This window comes from Dryobates pubescens, chromosome 7 (assembly GCF_014839835.1).
Source record: "Dryobates pubescens isolate bDryPub1 chromosome 7, bDryPub1.pri, whole genome shotgun sequence".
Classification (NCBI taxonomy): Eukaryota; Metazoa; Chordata; class Aves; order Piciformes; family Picidae; genus Dryobates; species Dryobates pubescens.
This window is the reverse complement of record NC_071618.1, coordinates 43379710-43397121: the sequence shown is the minus strand read 5'-3', so window position 1 is coordinate 43397121 and position 17412 is coordinate 43379710.

Sequence of the window (17412 nt, the reverse complement as noted above, 5' to 3'; positions counted from 1 at the left end):
CACACCGGCAGCGCCAGGCACAGCCGCTGGGGGCAGTGCGGTCACGACTCGCACTGCATCTCTGGCCGCCTCCCTCCCTGTGCTGGAGGCTGCAAGGAGGGGGCTGCCTGGCACCCACCAGCCCCCTGCCCAAGGGAAGCACCCTGAGGGGAGGAGAGGCATCGGCAGCACTCGCCCAGCGCAGGGCAAGAGCGGCACCGGCGCGGGGCAGCGAAAGGGAGGCGGCGCGAGGCTCCAGCTATTTCAGTCTTGTGCTTCCCAGCATGGAACTCTAGAGCCCTTCCTGCCTTGCCAGATGAGATGATCTCCTACAAGGATTCTATGATCTGTTGTAAATTCAGCAAAGGAGCTGGAATTGTGCCCTGTGCAAAAGGAGCTTGAGAAGGCTGCTGGAAAGCAGGGTGGCAGCAAAAGCCCTGGGGCTCTGGGGTCAGCAGGAGCCGGCAAGGTGCCCTTGGCCAAAGACAGCAAGTGGTGGCCTGGGCAAAGCAACTGGACGAAGGTGACCCTTCTCCTCTGGTCAGTGCTGCTGAGAGCAGTAGGAGAGAGACATGGGCATCCTGGGGAGAGCCCTCCAGTGCCCCTCCTGCTCCCCCTCCCCCCTCCCTGAGTGACCGTTGGGGTATGTTGGCCAAGTGCTGCCTGGCAACGGCCCCAGTGCCTGCAGGGACGGCAGTGGAGTGGCACTGGCAGAGCCAAGCTCTTGCCCAGCACCAGCACCATCAGCCTGAGCGCATTGGCAGCCTCCCTAGGGCAGCTGTGCTCTCTGCCGAGTCCAGCCCTTTCAGCCCTCGCCTCGGCAGGATGGGCCAGTTAAACTGCTGCCACCCCTCCAGGTACGCTTCAGCCATGGCTCAGGGACGTGTTGGCACGGCTGGCACCCGCAGCAGCCACCTTTCTCATGCCCAGTGCCATCTGCTCTGTAGGGTCGAGCCCTGGCCCGAGCAGCAGTGCCCACCTGACACACTCCCGAGCCACTGGCCCGAGCCACTGCTCCGCCAGCGTGTGCGGCTGAGCCGGGGCCGTAAGAGGAAGACAAGGGAGCTCCTCCTCTTCGCCGACTCCTTGGTCATCGCCAAGGCCAAGTAAGACTCAGAGAGCCCAGCTCCCTTTCTCCCCAAGCCCTGGCCCTGGCCCCAGGGCAGGGACAGCCAAGCGGCAGCTCACGCTTCGGCACCTCGGTGCTGGACGCGCTCAAGGCTGCAGCCGTGGCAGCTGCCTTCTAGGGCGGAGCCACAGGGCTCAGGCAGCTGCAGGTCACTGCCAGGTTCTCCTCTCTCCAGACGCGGCAGCGTCCTGCGGCCACTGCTCTGGCTGCCCCTGGGCCAGCTGAGGGTGCTGAGCGGTGGGAAGGCATCAGAGACTGGCGATGCTGCCGAGGGGGAGGACGACAGTTCCACCAAGTCCCTTGTCCTCGTCTGGCCCTTTGGCTCCTGTGTCATCTCGTTCGGGTCAGTCTGGGGGCCGTGTCGCTCGGCAGGGCACCCTCGGCAGGGCCTCTGTCCTGCCCCCCAGGGCAGAGCTGTGCCAGTGCCTGCCTCTGCCCTCAGGCTGGGGAGCCTTGGGCACTGAGGCCGTTTCTCCTCTCTTTCTGCAGCTCCCGGGCAGTGAAGGAGCTCTGGGTCAGCACACTGCGTGGGTAAGCTGTGCCTGGCAGTGCAGCCTGGGGCGCTCCTGCTCCCATCATGGGGGGAAGCTCCAGGCACAGCCGTGCCATGGGGCAATACTGCAGCACCTCTTCTGCAGAGAGCTGCCACCACAGCTGTGAGCAGCTCCCGAGTGGGCAGATCTGGTGGAGAACCTTTAGCCAGCTGTGTCCAAGCCACAAGTGCCCAGCTCCACTCTCACCACTGCCGGCTGGTACCAGCCAGCTTCAGGGCAGCTTGGAAGAGCTCCCAGGGCTGGGAGGAGAAGCAAGAGGCAGCTTGTGTCTCACGCAGCTCTTTCTCTGCCCCTTCCCCAGGCACAGGCCAGCAGAAGGAGCAGAGGGAGCCCGGGTCACCCAGCTGCCCTCCCTCAAGCTGCTGCTGAAAGAGCTGAGCAGCCAGAGAGCTGTGAGTGTCCCTCCTGTGGGCGCTCTGTGCCCAGAGGCTGCCGCAGCCCAGCATCAGCTGCATGGCTTCTCACCTGCTGCTCTTTTCCCTTTGCACAGCCCCTGACACTGCATAGCCACAGGCTGGAGAGGCTGATTGCGCTCCAGGCAGAGGTGAGGAGTGCTCGGGGGGCTCTCTCAGCTGTGCCCACACATGGCCAGGGGCTGATGCAGCTGGCAGTGAGCCCTTTGTGCTGTGGGGCTGCTGGGTGAGCACAGCTCTTTGCTTGCAGGTTGGCACAGAGCAGCAGCTGCCTCCTGTCCCCGCTGGTGACAAAGAAGACCTTGGCCGCTTGGATGGTGAGTTTGGAGAAGGCAGGGGCAGGAGGACCCTTCTCTCCTCCTCTCATGGGCGAGCACTTGTGCTGCTCCGGGGCTGCTGCTGCTGCTGCCCTTCTTGCAGGGCAGCAGCTGTGTCCCCAGCGCTATTGGGCGGGAGCGAGCTGAGCCCCCAGAGCCCCCTGTTCCCAACAAGGAGTCTCCTGTGGACTCCCCTGGTGGCTGGGGGACAGTGCTGAGAAGGCCCAGGAGCACTTGCTTGGTGCTTGTCCTCCAGCTCTCCTTTCTCTCTCTTTTGCCTGGCAGCAGGTGGGAGGCGCAGGAGGAGGATGGGGCTGCCCTGGCCCTTTTCTCGGCGCCAGCCCTCGGCTGCCGCTGCAGAAGCTGCCAGGCCCTCAGGCTGTGGCAGCGGAGGGCCTCTCCTTGGCCAGCCCTCGGCCGCTGTGTGCAGCCAGGATGGCACGCCACCTCAGCCCGTCCAGGTAAGCAAGCCTGGCCAGGGCGTCCCCAGCCCCCCAGCTCCTGTGGAGCGGTGATGGCCCCAGCGGAGGGAGCCTGGGGGTGGCTTGGGGACAAAGCCGGCTCCTCCTCTCACCAGCACCCTCCAGCTCTGCTCCTGAGAGGCACCTGGCTGCCTCCTCTCTTCGGCAAAGCCACGTGGCAGAGGTGCCAGGAAGAGCAGCCCCAGAGCTGCAGCTTTGTGTGCAGAAGCCAGGGCTAGGAGTGGGGAAGGCTGCTTGAGCCAGCTGCAGGCACCTCAGTAGGAACCAATGGCTCTGTGTGTGCAGCTGCCACAGCCGCTGGAGTTCCCCATCGACCATCAGGGGAACTCTTGGAAGAGGAGGAGGTGACTGGGCTGGAGGCTGCAGAGGCTGAGGAGGTGGCAGCAGTGGGGCCAGGAGGAGAAGCTGGAGAGGTATGTGAAGTCCACCAAGAACATGAGGAGCAAAGCTGCCCCTCAGAAGGTGGGAGTGCAGCCAGAGGGCAAGCAAGGTCATTCTCCAAGCTGCAGCTCTGCACAAGTGCAGAGTAAGGCTGATGGGCAGCTGCACCCCAGCCTGGCTCTAGGTTTGTGTAGCGCTTGAGTCAAAAGCCCTGGTGAGTCAAAAGGCTCCCTCAAGTTCCACAGCCTAAACTCTTAGTCTGACAGGAGCAATCCCTAATCCCCAGCTAGAAGGAATTCTGCACAAGCTGCTTGTCCTCCCCTCACCCTTGTCGGTTTTTCTCTTCCCATCTTTTTCAGGGCAGCCTGAAGAGATCCCTGCAGAAATGTCACATGGCCTTTGCTCCTGTGTACTTGAGCAGCGTGTGGGGCGTTCTGCGCAGCTCAGAATAGTTGTTTCTCTCCAGCTTTACATCTTTAGGTAGCAGTTATTGCTATAGGGGTTAGAGCTCTTGCTGCTACATGAGAGTTACAGTGGTTGTTCAAGTTAGAGTAGTTGTTACAGTCCTAGTTAAGGTTCTAGTGGTAGTTGTTCCAGTTGCAGTTATTAGAGTTGGTAATGTTCCAGGGGGGTTGCTCAGTAAGGTTCCAGGGGGGTTGCCCAGTAAGGTTCTAGTTATTAGATTGTTAGGTTCTAGCTGTTACAGTTGGAGTTGTTCTAGTTCTGGTTCCAGTTCTAGAAATGAAGGAGGCAGTAGAGAGGAAGGTGAAGGCCCAGGGGATGTTGATGGTGACCAAAACTGGCCTTGAGGAGGAAGCTGATGGTGAAGTGGTGCTACCCTGTGAGGCTGCTACGTGGCAGATGGGGCAGCAGGTGCGGCCCTGCTGCGGTAGTTGTTGGAGCGGCGGCACAGCAGCTGCCAAAAGATGCGAGGCCAGGAGCAGCAGAGGCAGTGGGGACTGAAGAGCAGCCTCAGGAGCACAAGCAAGTGCGAGATGGCCAGGCTGGGCGGGCAGAGACTGGTGGTGGTCTCAGGTTACGGCAGCCCTGGAGAAGCGGCATCCCGCGCTGAGGGCCGGGATGGGAACCGGCGGCCGCACACCGGCAGCGCCAGGCACAGCCGCTGGGGGCAGTGCGGTCACGACTCGCACTGCATCTCTGGCCGCCTCCCTCCCTGTGCTGGAGGCTGCAAGGAGGGGGCTGCCTGGCACCCACCAGCCCCCTGCCCAAGGGAAGCACCCTGAGGGGAGGAGAGGCATCGGCAGCACTCGCCCAGCGCAGGGCAAGAGCGGCACCGGCGCGGGGCAGCGAAAGGGAGGCGGCGCGAGGCTCCAGCTATTTCAGTCTTGTGCTTCCCAGCATGGAACTCTAGAGCCCTTCCTGCCTTGCCAGATGAGATGATCTCCTACAAGGATTCTATGATCTGTTGTAAATTCAGCAAAGGAGCTGGAATTGTGCCCTGTGCTGTCATCTCCCCAGCTTCAGACCACAGATGAAAGGGATGCCCAAACCAACCTGCCGTTCCTATCCTCCATTTGAAGGTGATACTGAATGGAGTCAGTCAATGCTTTTGCAGTTCCTTCTCCCCACTTCAGCTTGAGGGTCTGGGAACTGTAGGCAGCACATTCCAGGCGAGGTGGGGCAGGAGGGAGAGGCTTTGTTTTCAGTTTTATGGTGTGGCTGAAGGGACCTGCTCCCAGGCTGTTTAGGGCTTGAACTCGTACTCTGGGGAGTTGAAAAAGGAGAGGAGAAAGGAACTTGGTATTAGAGTGTGAAAAAACAACTTCTCATTTCCACCATACCTATTTGAGAGAGCGTTGTGTTACCCATAGATGGTGTTTGCTACCATGAAGACTTGTATCAGTATCTTGCTTTGGACAGCCTGTCATGACTATGCAAAGACTGTCACTGTGCCACAAGTGAAAGAGCTGGATTGATTTGAAATAAAAGTGTTACCATCCCAAGGGTGCTTTCTCCCTGACATGTCTGTGCACTCAAACAATTGGGACAGCAGAGAAACACGTGCCATCCACAACTGGGATTTAGTTCAGCAGGTCTTTTGGCACAGAAGTGTGATTTGGGGAAGCAGCTACAGAGCTCTCAGCAGCACCATCTCATGCCGCGCCGTCCGCTACTCGTGACGCTGCCCTGCCATGCCACCCCCCTGCCTGCACTGCCAGAGGCCACCTGGCTAGCACAGAGAGGTGTGCTGGAAATGCACATGGCTGTCACCTGCACTGAACTGCAAAAGAACTCTGCAAGTACATCCAAAGACATAGAATTTGTTTTCCTAAATGAGCACTGAGTTCATTCTCACTACAGCCCCTATGAGAGGCTGGGCAGATGGGCAGAGTCCAAGGGCCTGAGAGTGACCACATCTAAGTGCTGGGTTCCACACATGGCGGGGGGGGTTGGAACTGCATCATCTAGGTCCCTCACAACTCAAGCTGTTCTATGATAGAGCTTAAACAGAGATGGAATGCAACTGCAAAAGAAACGATTTTGGCAGGGGGGCGTGCAGAATACAAGAAGAATACAGAAGGCCATCAGGAGTAAGAGCGGGAGCAGGCAAGCAGGGGGCGGGCAGGGAGGGAGGGATGCTTGATTGCATTGCCCATAACGGGCAGGAGCACTCCGAGACACGGCAGTTGAGAAGGGGCAAGGCAGGAGCCCCCTGAACACCGCCCGGGGGGGAACAGCCTGACAAGCGCCCTGGGTAAAGGACAGAGCGGACTGCTCCGGACACTTGGTCAAACACCTCGGAGCAGCCGGTGGGCGAGCAAAGAGCCGCGGAAAAGCCGGCACCACGCTCCCTCCCGCCTCCCCGCCTGCCTCTAGCGCTCGCTCCCTGCGGCGGCGGGGTTCCCTCACGGTGCAGGCAGGCCCCGGCCCGGGCCGACCCCGCCGCCGCCAGACCCCCACGGCGGGCAAAGGGCGGCGCTCACCGGCCATGCTGTCGGTCTGCGTGCTCGCCGCGCTCACCCGCGGCCCTGCCGCCGCCGCCTCTTCTGCGCCGTGCATGGGTGCTACAGGGGGGAAAGGCCTCTAAACTCAGCAGGCCCAACCATTATCTAACTCTACCTGGGTCACTACTGTGCCATAATCTCCAGCACCATACCTAGATAGCTGTGAAATACAGCCAGGGATGGCCATACAACCATTGTTCCTCCCACAAAGTGTGATTTGCCATTAGAATGTGCTTCCCAGGGAGGTGGTGGAGTCACCATCATTCTGGTGCCTGGACGAGGCACTTGTTGCCTCCTTTTAGTTCTTGCTTCCCCATGGGATGTGTGGCAGCCTGTGTGTTGAACTCAGGGATTAGTAACAGCTGCCTAGATCTAACACACAGCTTTCCACCTATAGATCTCAACATGGGGCTGTGCTGTTCTGAAGACCAGGGTGAGATGTTGTTTCTTTTCCAGAGCTGAGGTAGAATTGGCTGCAGCAAGATTAAACAGGAGTTGTACCTTCTCCTTGTTGGGCTGCTTGAGAGATGATATCAAACCAGAACAGAATAAATGTTACATCTCTTCTAGACCCTGAGTGCCACTGACTCCCAGCCCAGCATCTCTGCAGTGCTGGGTGCAGACTCTCCCACTGCACCCAAAGCTTCCCCTGTGGGAAGGCTCATGGCTTCTTTCCACAATTCCTACAGGAGAATCCTTCCCTGGGAGAGGCAGGAGGCTTACAGTGCCCTTTGTCAGTCAAGCCTTCCTGTCTAGCAAGAAGGCTGTGGGAGGCTGCTGAGGATTCCAGTTGCTGTCACTTTGGGTTCTTTTCTACAGAGACAGGATACAGCCTGAGAACTCCTTTGAAGGAGACCATCCCAGCTGCATTAGCATTTAGACATTCAGTAGACACTGACTGGAGACCTTACCTCTGGAACTGTAACTTTTCTATCTGGGAAAGAAATACACAAACAAAACACTGCTCAGTACTTCCTTCAGGACCTTAGGTTATTTCAGACTTGAAATAACCTTACTACACACAGCCTCATGTTCAGTGAGAGGTAGGAGAGTTTTAACTGCCTCTTAGAATTGAAAAGCTGTTGGTCAAATTCTGACTCAGAGACAGGAGCATGGCCCTCATCAGAGCTCCCATTCCAAACCTTGGTCACAACACCATCCCTCTTCCACCTGGATAGAGAGTTAATGTCAGCTGTATGATATAACTTTAAGTGTTCACCTTCCCAAAGCAGCTCCTGCTCCTGCACCATCCCCCCCCAATCCCTTTCATCTCCCCAAAGCAGCTCCTGCTCCTGCACCATCCCCCCCAATCCCTTTCATCTCCCCAAAGCAGCTCCTGCTCCTGCACCATCCCCCCCAATCCCTTTCATCTCCCCAAAGCAGCTCCTGCTCCTGCACCATCCCCCCCAATCCCTTTCATCTCCCCAAAGCAGCTCCTGCTCACTCTATGCCATCCTCCACCCTGTCTAAACATCTCCTGCTCCCCCACCACTATTTTACACCCATCCCAGAGCTGGGGGCAGGACCCTCACCAGCCAAGGGACCACCCAGAGGAGCTCAGCCCCAGCAAGGAGCCCCAGCCAGCACCCGTGGATGATATTGGCGCAGTCATCAACCCTGGCCCTAACAACCGGGGGGCCACCAGGCCCCCCGGCCTTTGTTGTCACCACCACCATCACCCAGTGTGCACCAGGGGCACTCACCAGCAATGAGAGGAGGATCCCCAGCCCAGATGGGCTCAGCTTGGGGCTGCTGCCCTTCCTGGGGGGCATTAAATAGGGCAGTGGGTGGGGAGGGCAAAGTGGCCCCACCTGGGCTGGGAGGAGTTGGGGTATGTTGGCCAAGTGCTGCCTGGCAACGGCCCCAGTGCCTGCAGGGACGGCAGTGGAGTGGCACTGGCAGAGCCAAGCTCTTGCCCAGCACCAGCACCATCAGCCTGAGCGCATTGGCAGCCTCCCTAGGGCAGCTGTGCTCTCTGCCGAGTCCAGCCCTTTCAGCCCTCGCCTCGGCAGGATGGGCCAGTTAAACTGCTGCCACCCCTCCAGGTACGCTTCAGCCATGGCTCAGGGACGTTGCAGTTGCAGTTATTAGAGTTGCTAAGGTTCCAGGGGGGTTGCCTGGTAAGGTTCCAGGGGGGTAGCTCGGTAAGGTTCTAGGGGGGTTGCCTGGTAAGGTTCCAGGGGGGTTGCCTGGTAAGGTTCCAGGGGGTTGCTTGGTAAACTTCCAGGGGGGTTGCCTGGTAAGGTTCCAGGGGGGTTGCTTGGTAAGGTTCTGGGGGGGCGCCTGGTAAGGTTCTGGGGAGGTTGCCTGGTAAGGTTCTGGGGAGTTGCTCGCTAAGGTTCCAGGGGGGTTGCCTGGTAAGGTTCCAGGGGGGTTGCTTGGTAAGGTTCCAGGGGGGTTGCTTGGTAAGGTTCCAGGGGGGTTGCCTGGTAAGGTTCCAGGGGGGTTGCTTGGTAAGGTTCTGGGGAGTTGCTCGCTAAGGTTCCAGGGGGGTTGCCTGGTAAGGTTCCAGGGGGGTTGCTTGCTAAGCTTCCAGGGGGGTTGCTCGGTAAGGTTCCTGGGGGGTTGCTTGCTAAGCTTCCAGGGGGGTTGCTCGGTAAGGTTCCTGGGGGGTTGCTTGCTAAGCTTCCAGGGGGGTTGCTCAGTAAGGTTCCAGGGGGGTTGCTTGCTAAGCTTCCAGGGGGGTTGCTTGGTAAGGTTCCAGGGGGGTTGCTCGCTAAGCTTCCAGGGGGGTTGCTCGGTAAGGTTCTAGTTATTAGATTGTTAGGTTCTAGCTGTTACAGTTGGAGTTGTTCTAGTTCTGGTTCCAGTTCTAGAAATGAAGGAGGCAGTAGAGAGGAAGGTTGTGGTGGGTTTAGAGGCAGACCCCCTCCCCACAACAACCATCCTCTGCTACCAAGAATGTGCTGGGTTGAGGCAGCCCCCTCTCTCCCCACCACGGGCAGGAATAAAACACTCAGACAAACGGATTGCAAAAGTGATGAAAGTTTCAATAGAAAGCAGTGAATGTTACAGAGAACCCAAAGAGCAGTGACAAAGAAAGATCCCAAAGCAAACCCAGAGGCATCCCATCCCCACCTGAGGGTACACCCGAGACCCTCAGGGCTCCTTCTTCCCCCTCCCTCTGCTGGGCTAGTCTCAGCTGGCCAGGCCTGAGACTGCCCATCCCCCTGTGGCCTTGGGCCTAGCCAGGCCCAAAGCCAGCAGACATCTCCCCCAGTTACCGGCTGGCGGAGGAGGAAGAAAAGAGAGCGTGCTAGACTCCGCACTGGATCTTATAGTGGTGCAAAGAATTATGGTAGGAAATACACAATTTCCTGTGTCCATCCCTCTGGGCTGGACTTCTGGACACAGGAAGTGAACACAGCAGGGGGCACCCAGCTCAAACTGCAACAAAGGTGCAGGCCCAGGGGATGTTGATGGTGACCAAAACTGGCCTTGAGGGGGAAGCTGATGGTGAAGTGGTGCTACCCTGTGAGGCTGCTACGTGGCAGATGGGGCAGCAGGTGCGGCCCTGCTGCGGTAGTTGCTGGAGGGAGTTTGTGTGGTGCCTTCTAAGCTCTGTGGGCACAGCCATTCAGGGCTGCTACGGGGAAAGCTGTGGCAGGGATCTGCAGGCCTTCTGACACAGAAGGCAACAGCAGAGGAGTACAAAGCCTGGCTCTGCTCTCAAAGCTGCCTTCAAGAGCTTGTTGCTGACAGCACCAAAGTTCTGAGATGCTAAGGGAGCAGTTGAAGTATCGACTGAACGCTCCTAAGTGCATGAGGCCTGGTGGGATTCAGCCCAGAGTCTTGAAGGAGTTGGCAAAGGTCATGAGAGAACCCCTCTCAATCATCTGCCAAAGGTGCTGGGAGTCTGGGGAGGTCCCTGCTGACTGGAAGCTAACCAACCCTACTGCAGTTCATCAGGACAGGAGGGAAGACCCAAAGCCCAGGGACAGCCAGAGAAGCTGTGCAGAGAGAGTGGAACTGACTGTGGGTGGCACTGGCACGAAGCATCCCGGGTCACAGCCACCCAGACTTGTGAGCAAAAGGAGCTTGAGAAGGCTGCTGGAAAGCAGGGTGGCAGCAAAAGCCCTGGGGCTCTGGGGTCAGCAGGAGCCGGCAAGGTGCCCGTGGCCAAAGACAGCAAGTGGTGGCCTGGGCAAAGCAACTGGAGGAAGGTGACCCTTCTCCTCTGGTCAGTGCTGCTGAGAGAAGTAGGAGAGAGACATGGGCATCCTGGGGAGAGCCCTCCAGTGCCCCTCCTGCTCCCTCTTCCCCCTCCCCGAGTGACCGTTGGGGTATGTTGGCCAAGTGTTGGAGCGGCGGCACAGCAGCTGCCAAAAGATGCGAGGCCAGGAGCAGCAGAGGCAGTGGGGACTGAAGAGCAGCCTCAGGAGCACAAGCAAGTGCGAGATGGCCAGGCTGGGCAGGCAGAGACTGGTGGTGGTCTCAGGTTACGGCAGCCCTGGAGAAGCGGCATCCCGCGCTGAGGGCCGGGATGGGAACCGGCGGCCGCACACCGGCAGCGCCAGGCACAGCCGCTGGGGGCAGTGCGGTCACGACTCGCACTGCATCTCTGGCCGCCTCCCTCCCTGTGCTGGAGGCTGCAAGGAAGGGGCTGCCTGGCACCCACCAGCCCCCTGCCCAAGGGAAGCACCCTGAGGGGAGGAGAGGCATCGGCAGCACTCGCCCAGCGCAGGGCAAGAGCGGCACCGGCGCGGGGCAGCGAAAGGGAGGCGGCGCGAGGCTCCAGCTATTTCAGTCTTGTGCTTCCCAGCATGGAACTCTAGAGCCCTTCCTGCCTTGCCAGATGAGATGATCTCCTACAAGGATTCTATGATCTGTTGTAAATTCAGCAAAGGAGCTGGAATTGTGCCCTGTGCAAAAGGAGCTTGAGAAGGCTGCTGGAAAGCAGGGTGGCAGCAAAAGCCCTGGGGCTCTGGGGTCAGCAGGAGCCGGCAAGGTGCCCTTGGCCAAAGACAGCAAGTGGTGGCCTGGGCAAAGCAACTGGATGAAGGTGACCCTTCTCCTCTGGTCAGTGCTGCTGAGAGCAGTAGGAGAGAGACATGGGCATCCTGGGGAGAGCCCTCCAGTGCCCCTCCTGCTCCCCCTCCCCCCTCCCCGAGTGACCGTTGGGGTATGTTGGCCAAGTGCTGCCTGGCAACGGCCCCAGTGCCTGCAGGGACGGCAGTGGAGTGGCACTGGCAGAGCCAAGCTCTTGCCCAGCACCAGCACCATCAGCCTGAGCGCATTGGCAGCCTCCCTAGGGCAGCTGTGCTCTCTGCCGAGTCCAGCCCTTTCAGCCCTCGCCTCGGCAGGATGGGCCAGTTAAACTGCTGCCACCCCTCCAGGTACGCTTCAGCCATGGCTCAGGGACGTGTTGGCACGGCTGGCACCCGCAGCAGCCACCTTTCTCATGCCCAGTGCCATCTGCTCTGTAGGGTCGAGCCCTGGCCCGAGCAGCAGTGCCCACCTGACACACTCCCGAGCCACTGGCCCGAGCCACTGCTCCGCCAGCGTGTGCGGCTGAGCCGGGGCCGTAAGAGGAAGACAAGGGAGCTCCTCCTCTTCGCCGACTCCTTGGTCATCGCCAAGGCCAAGTAAGACTCAGAGAGCCCAGCTCCCTTTCTCCCCAAGCCCTGGCCCTGGCCCCAGGGCAGGGACAGCCAAGCGGCAGCTCACGCTTCGGCACCTCGGTGCTGGACGCGCTCAAGGCTGCAGCCGTGGCAGCTGCCTTCTAGGGCGGAGCCACAGGGCTCAGGCAGCTGCAGGTCACTGCCAGGTTCTCCTCTCTCCAGACGCGGCAGCGTCCTGCGGCCACTGCTCTGGCTGCCCCTGGGCCAGCTGAGGGTGCTGAGCGGTGGGAAGGCATCAAAGACTGGCCATGCTGCCGAGGGGGAGGACGACAGTTCCACCAAGTCCCTTGTCCTCGTCTGGCCCTTTGGCTCCTGTGTCATCTCGTTCGGGTCAGTCTGGGGCCGTGTCGCTCGGCAGGGCACCCTCGGCAGGGCCTCTGTCCTGCCCCCCAGGGCAGAGCAGTGCCAGTGCCTGCCTCTGCCCTCAGGCTGGGGAGCCTTGGGCACTGAGCCCGTTTCTCCTCTCTTTCTGCAGCTCCCGGGCAGTGAAGGAGCTCTGGGTCAGCACACTGCGTGGGTAAGCTGTGCCTGGCAGTGCAGCCTGGGGCGCTCCTGCTCCCATCATGGGGGGAAGCTCCAGGCACAGCCGTGCCATGGGGCAATACTGCAGCACCTCTTCTGCAGAGAGCTGCCACCACAGCTGTGAGCAGCTCCCGAGTGGGCAGATCTGGTGGAGAACCTTTAGCCAGCTGTGTCCAAGCCACAAGTGCCCAGCTCCACTCTCACCACTGCCGGCTGGTACCAGCCAGCTTCAGGGCAGCTTGGAAGAGCTCCCAGGGCTGGGAGGAGAAGCAAGAGGCAGCTTGTGTCTCACGCAGCTCTTTCTCTGCCCCTTCCCCAGGCACAGGCCAGCAGAAGGAGCAGAGGGAGCCCGGGTCACCCAGCTGCCCTCCCTCAAGCTGCTGCTGAAAGAGCTGAGCAGCCAGAGAGCTGTGAGTGTCCCTCCTGTGGGCGCTCTGTGCCCAGAGGCTGCCGCAGCCCAGCATCAGCTGCATGGCTTCTCACCTGCTGCTCTTTTCCCTTTGCACAGCCCCTGACACTGCATAGCCACAGGCTGGAGAGGCTGATTGCGCTCCAGGCAGAGGTGAGGAGTGCTCGGGGGGCTCTCTCAGCTGTGCCCACACATGGCCAGGGGCTGATGCAGCTGGCAGTGAGCCCTTTGTGCTGTGGGGCTGCTGGGTGAGCACAGCTCATTGCTTGCAGGTTGGCACAGAGCAGCAGCTGCCTCCTGTCCCCGCTGGTGACAAAGGAGACCTTGGCCGCTTGGATGGCGAGTTTGGAGAAGGCAGGGGCAGGAGGACCCTTCTCTCCTCCTCTCATGGGCGAGCACTTGTGCTGCTCCGGGGCTGCTGCTGCTGCTGCTGCTGCTGCCCTTCTTGCAGGGCAGCAGCTGTGTCCCCAGCGCTATTGGGCGGGAGCGAGCTGAGCCCCCAGGGCCCCCTGTTCCCAACAAGGAGTCTCCTGTGGACTCCCCTGGTGGCTGGGGGACAGTGCTGAGAAGGCCCAGGAGCACTTGCTTGGTGCTTGTCCTCCAGCTCTCCTTTCTCTCTCTTTTGCCTGGCAGCAGGTGGGAGGCGCAGGAGGAGGATGGGGCTGCCCTGGCCCTTTTCTCGGCGCCAGCCCTCGGCTGCCGCTGCAGAAGCTGCCAGGCCCTCAGGCTGTGGCAGCGGAGGGCCTCTCCTTGGCCAGCCCTCGGCCGCTGTGTGCAGCCAGGATGGCACGCCACCTCAGCCCGTCCAGGTAAGCAAGCCTGGCCAGGGCGTCCCCAGCCCCCCAGCTCCTGTGGAGCGGTGATGGCCCCAGCGGAGGGAGCCTGGGGGTGGCTTGGGGACAAAGCCGGCTCCTCCTCTCACCAGCACCCTCCAGCTCTGCTCCTGAAAGGCACCTGGCTGCCTCCTCTCTTCGGCAAAGCCACGTGGCAGAGGTGCCAGGAAGAGCAGCCCCAGAGCTGCAGCTTTGTGTGCAGAAGCCAGGGCTAGGAGTGGGGAAGGCTGCTTGAGCCAGCTGCAGGCACCTCAGTAGGAACCAATGGCTCTGTGTGTGCAGCTGCCACAGCTGCTGGAGTTCCCCATCGACCATCGGGGAACTCTTGGAAGAGGAGGAGGTGACTGGGCTGGAGGCTGCAGAGGCTGAGGAGGTGGCAGCAGTGGGGCCAGGAGGAGAAGCTGGAGAGGTATGTGAAGTCCACCAAGAACATGAGGAGCAAAGCTGCCCCTCAGAAGGTGGGAGTGCAGCCAGAGGGCAAGCAAGGTCATTCTCCAAGCTGCAGCTCTGCACAAGTGCAGAGTAAGGCTGATGGGCAGCTGCACCCCAGCCTGGCTCTAGGTTTGTGTAGCGCTTGAGTCAAAAGCCCTGGTGAGTCAAAAGGCTCCCTCAAGTTCCACAGCCTAAACTCTTAGTCTGACAGGAGCAATCCCTAATCCCCAGCTAGAAGGAATTCTGCACAAGCTGCTTGTCCTCCCCTCACCCTTGTCGGTTTTTCTCTTCCCATCTTTTTCAGGGCAGCCTGAAGAGATCCCTGCAGAAATGTCACATGGCCTTTGCTCCTGTGTACTTGAGCAGCGTGTGGGACGTTCTGCGCAGCTCAGAATAGTTGTTTCTCTCCAGCTTTACATCTTTAGGTAGCAGTTATTGCTATAGGGGTTAGAGCTCTTGCTGCTACATGAGAGTTACAGTGGTTGTTCAAGTTAGAGTAGTTGTTACAGTCCTAGTTAAGGTTCTAGTGGTAGTTGTTCCAGTTGCAGTTATTAGAGTTGGTAATGTTCCAGGGGGGTTGCCTGGTAAGGTTCCAGGGGGGTTGCTCGGTAAGGTTCCAGGGGGGTTGCTCGGTAAGGTTCCAGGGGGGTTGCTCGGTAAGGTTCCAGGGGGGTTGCTCGGTAAGGTTCCAGGGGGGTTGCTCGGTAAGGTTCCAGGGGGGTTGCTCGGTAAGGTTCTAGTTATTAGATTGTTAGGTTCTAGCTGTTACAGTTGGAGTTGTTCTAGTTCTGGTTCCAGTTCTAGAAATGAAGGAGGCAGTAGAGAGGAAGGTGAAGGCCCAGGGGATGTTGATGGTGACCAAAAGTGGCCTTGAGGGGGAAGCTGATGGTGAAGTGGTGCTACCCTGTGAGGCTGCTACGTGGCAGATGGGGCAGCAGGTGCGGCCCTGCTGCGGTAGTTGCTGGAGCGGCGGCACAGCAGCTGCCAAAAGATGCGAGGCCAGGAGCAGCAGAGGCAGTGGGGACTGAAGAGCAGCCTCAGGAGCACAAGCAAGTGCGAGATGGCCAGGCTGGGCAGGCAGAGACTGGTGGTGGTCTCAGGTTACGGCAGCCCTGGAGAAGCGGCATCCCGCGCTGAGGGCCGGGATGGGAACCGGCGGCCGCACACCGGCAGCGCCAGGCACAGCCGCTGGGGGCAGTGCGGTCACGACTCGCACTGCATCTCTGGCCGCCTCCCTCCCTGTGCTGGAGGCTGCAAGGAGGGGGCTGCCTGGCACCCACCAGCCCCCTGCCCAAGGGAAGCACCCTGAGGGGAGGAGAGGCATCGGCAGCACTCGCCCAGCGCAGGGCAAGAGCGGCACCGGCGCGGGGCAGCGAAAGGGAGGCGGCGTGAGGTTCCAGCTATTTCAGTCTTGTGCTTCCCAGCATGGAACTCTAGAGCCCTTCCTGCCTTGCCAGATGAGATGATCTCCTACAAGGATTCTATGATCTGTTGTAAATTCAGCAAAGGAGCTGGAATTGTGCCCTGTGCTGTCATCTCCCCAGCTTCAGACCACAGATGAAAGGGATGCCCAAACCAACCTGCCGTTCCTATCCTCCATTTGAAGGTGATACTGAATGGAGTCAGTCAATGCTTTTGCAGTTCCTTCTCCCCACTTCAGCTTGAGGGTCTGGGAACTGTAGGCAGCACATTCCAGGCGAGGTGGGGCAGGAGGGAGAGGCTTTGTTTTCAGTTTTATGGTGTGGCTGAAGGGACCTGCTCCCAGGCTGTTTAGGGCTTGAATTCGTACTCTGGGGAGTTGGAAAAGGAGAGGAGAAAGGAACTTGGTATTAGAGTGTGAAAAAACAACTTCTCATTTCCACCATACCTATTTGAGAGAGCATTGTGTTACCCATAGATGGTGTTTGCTACCATGAAGACTTGTATCAGTATCTTGCTTTGGACAGCCTGTCATGACTATGCAAAGACTGTCACTGTGCCACAAGTGAAAGAGCTGGATTGATTTGAAATAAAAATGTTACCATCCCAAGGGTGCTTTCTCCCTGACATGTCTGTGCACTCAAACAATTGGGACAGCAGAGAAACACGTGCCATCCACAACTGGGATTTAGTTCAGCAGGTCTTTTGGCACAGAAGTGTGATTTGGGGAAGCAGCTACAGAGCTCTCAGCAGCACCATCTCATGCCGCGCCGTCCGCTACTCGTGACGCTGCCCTGCCATGCCACCCCCCTGCCTGCACTGCCAGAGGCCACCTGGCTAGCACAGAGAGGTGTGCTGGAAATGCACATGGCTGTCACCTGCACTGAACTGCAAAAGAACTCTGCAAGTACATCCAAAGACATAGAATTTGTTTTCCTAAATGAGCACTGAGTTCATTCTCACTACAGCCCCTATGAGAGGCTGGGCAGATGGGCAGAGTCCAAGGGCCTGAGAGTGACCACATCTAAGTGCTGGGTTCCACACATGGCGGGGGGGGTTGGAACTACATCATCTAGGTCCCTCACAACTCAAGCTGTTCTATGATACAGCTTAAACAGAGATGGAATGCAACTGGAAAAGAAACGATTTTGGCAGGGGGGCGTGCAGAACACAAGAAGAATACAGAAGGCCATCAGGAGTAAGAGCGGGAGCAGGCAAGCAGGGGGCGGGCAGGGAGGGAGGGATGCTTGATTGCATTGCCCATAACGGGCAGGAGCACTCCGAGACACGGCAGTTGAGAAGGGGCAAGGCAGGAGCCCCCTGAACACCGCCCGGGGGGGAACAGCCTGACAAGCGCCCTGGGTAAAGGACAGAGCGGACGGCTCCGGACACTTGGTCAAACACCTCGGAGCAGCCGGTGGGCGAGGAAAGAGCCGCGGAAAAGCCGGCACCACGCTCCCTCCCGCCTCCCCGCCTGCCTCTAGCGCTCGCTCCCTGCGGCGGCGGGGTTCCCTCACGGTGCAGGCAGGCCCCGGCCCGGGCCGACCCCGCCGCCGCCAGACCCCCACGGCGGGCAAAGGGCGGCGCTCACCGGCCATGCTGTCGGTCTGCGTGCTCGCCGCGCTCACCCGCGGCCCTGCCGCCGCCGCCTCTTCTGCGCCGTGCATGGGTGCTACAGGGGGGAAAGGCCTCTAAACTCAGCAGGCCCAACCATTATCTAACTCTACCTGGGTCACTACTGTGCCATAATCTCCAGCACCATACCTAGATAGCTGTGAAATACAGCCAGGGATGGCCATACAACCATTGTTCCTCCCACAAAGTGTGATTTGCCATTAGAATGTGCTTCCCAGGGAGGTGGTGGAGTCACCATCATTCTGGTGCCTGGACGAGGCACTTGTTGCCTCCTTTTAGTTCTTGCTTCCCCATGGGATGTGTGCCAGCCTGTGTGTTGA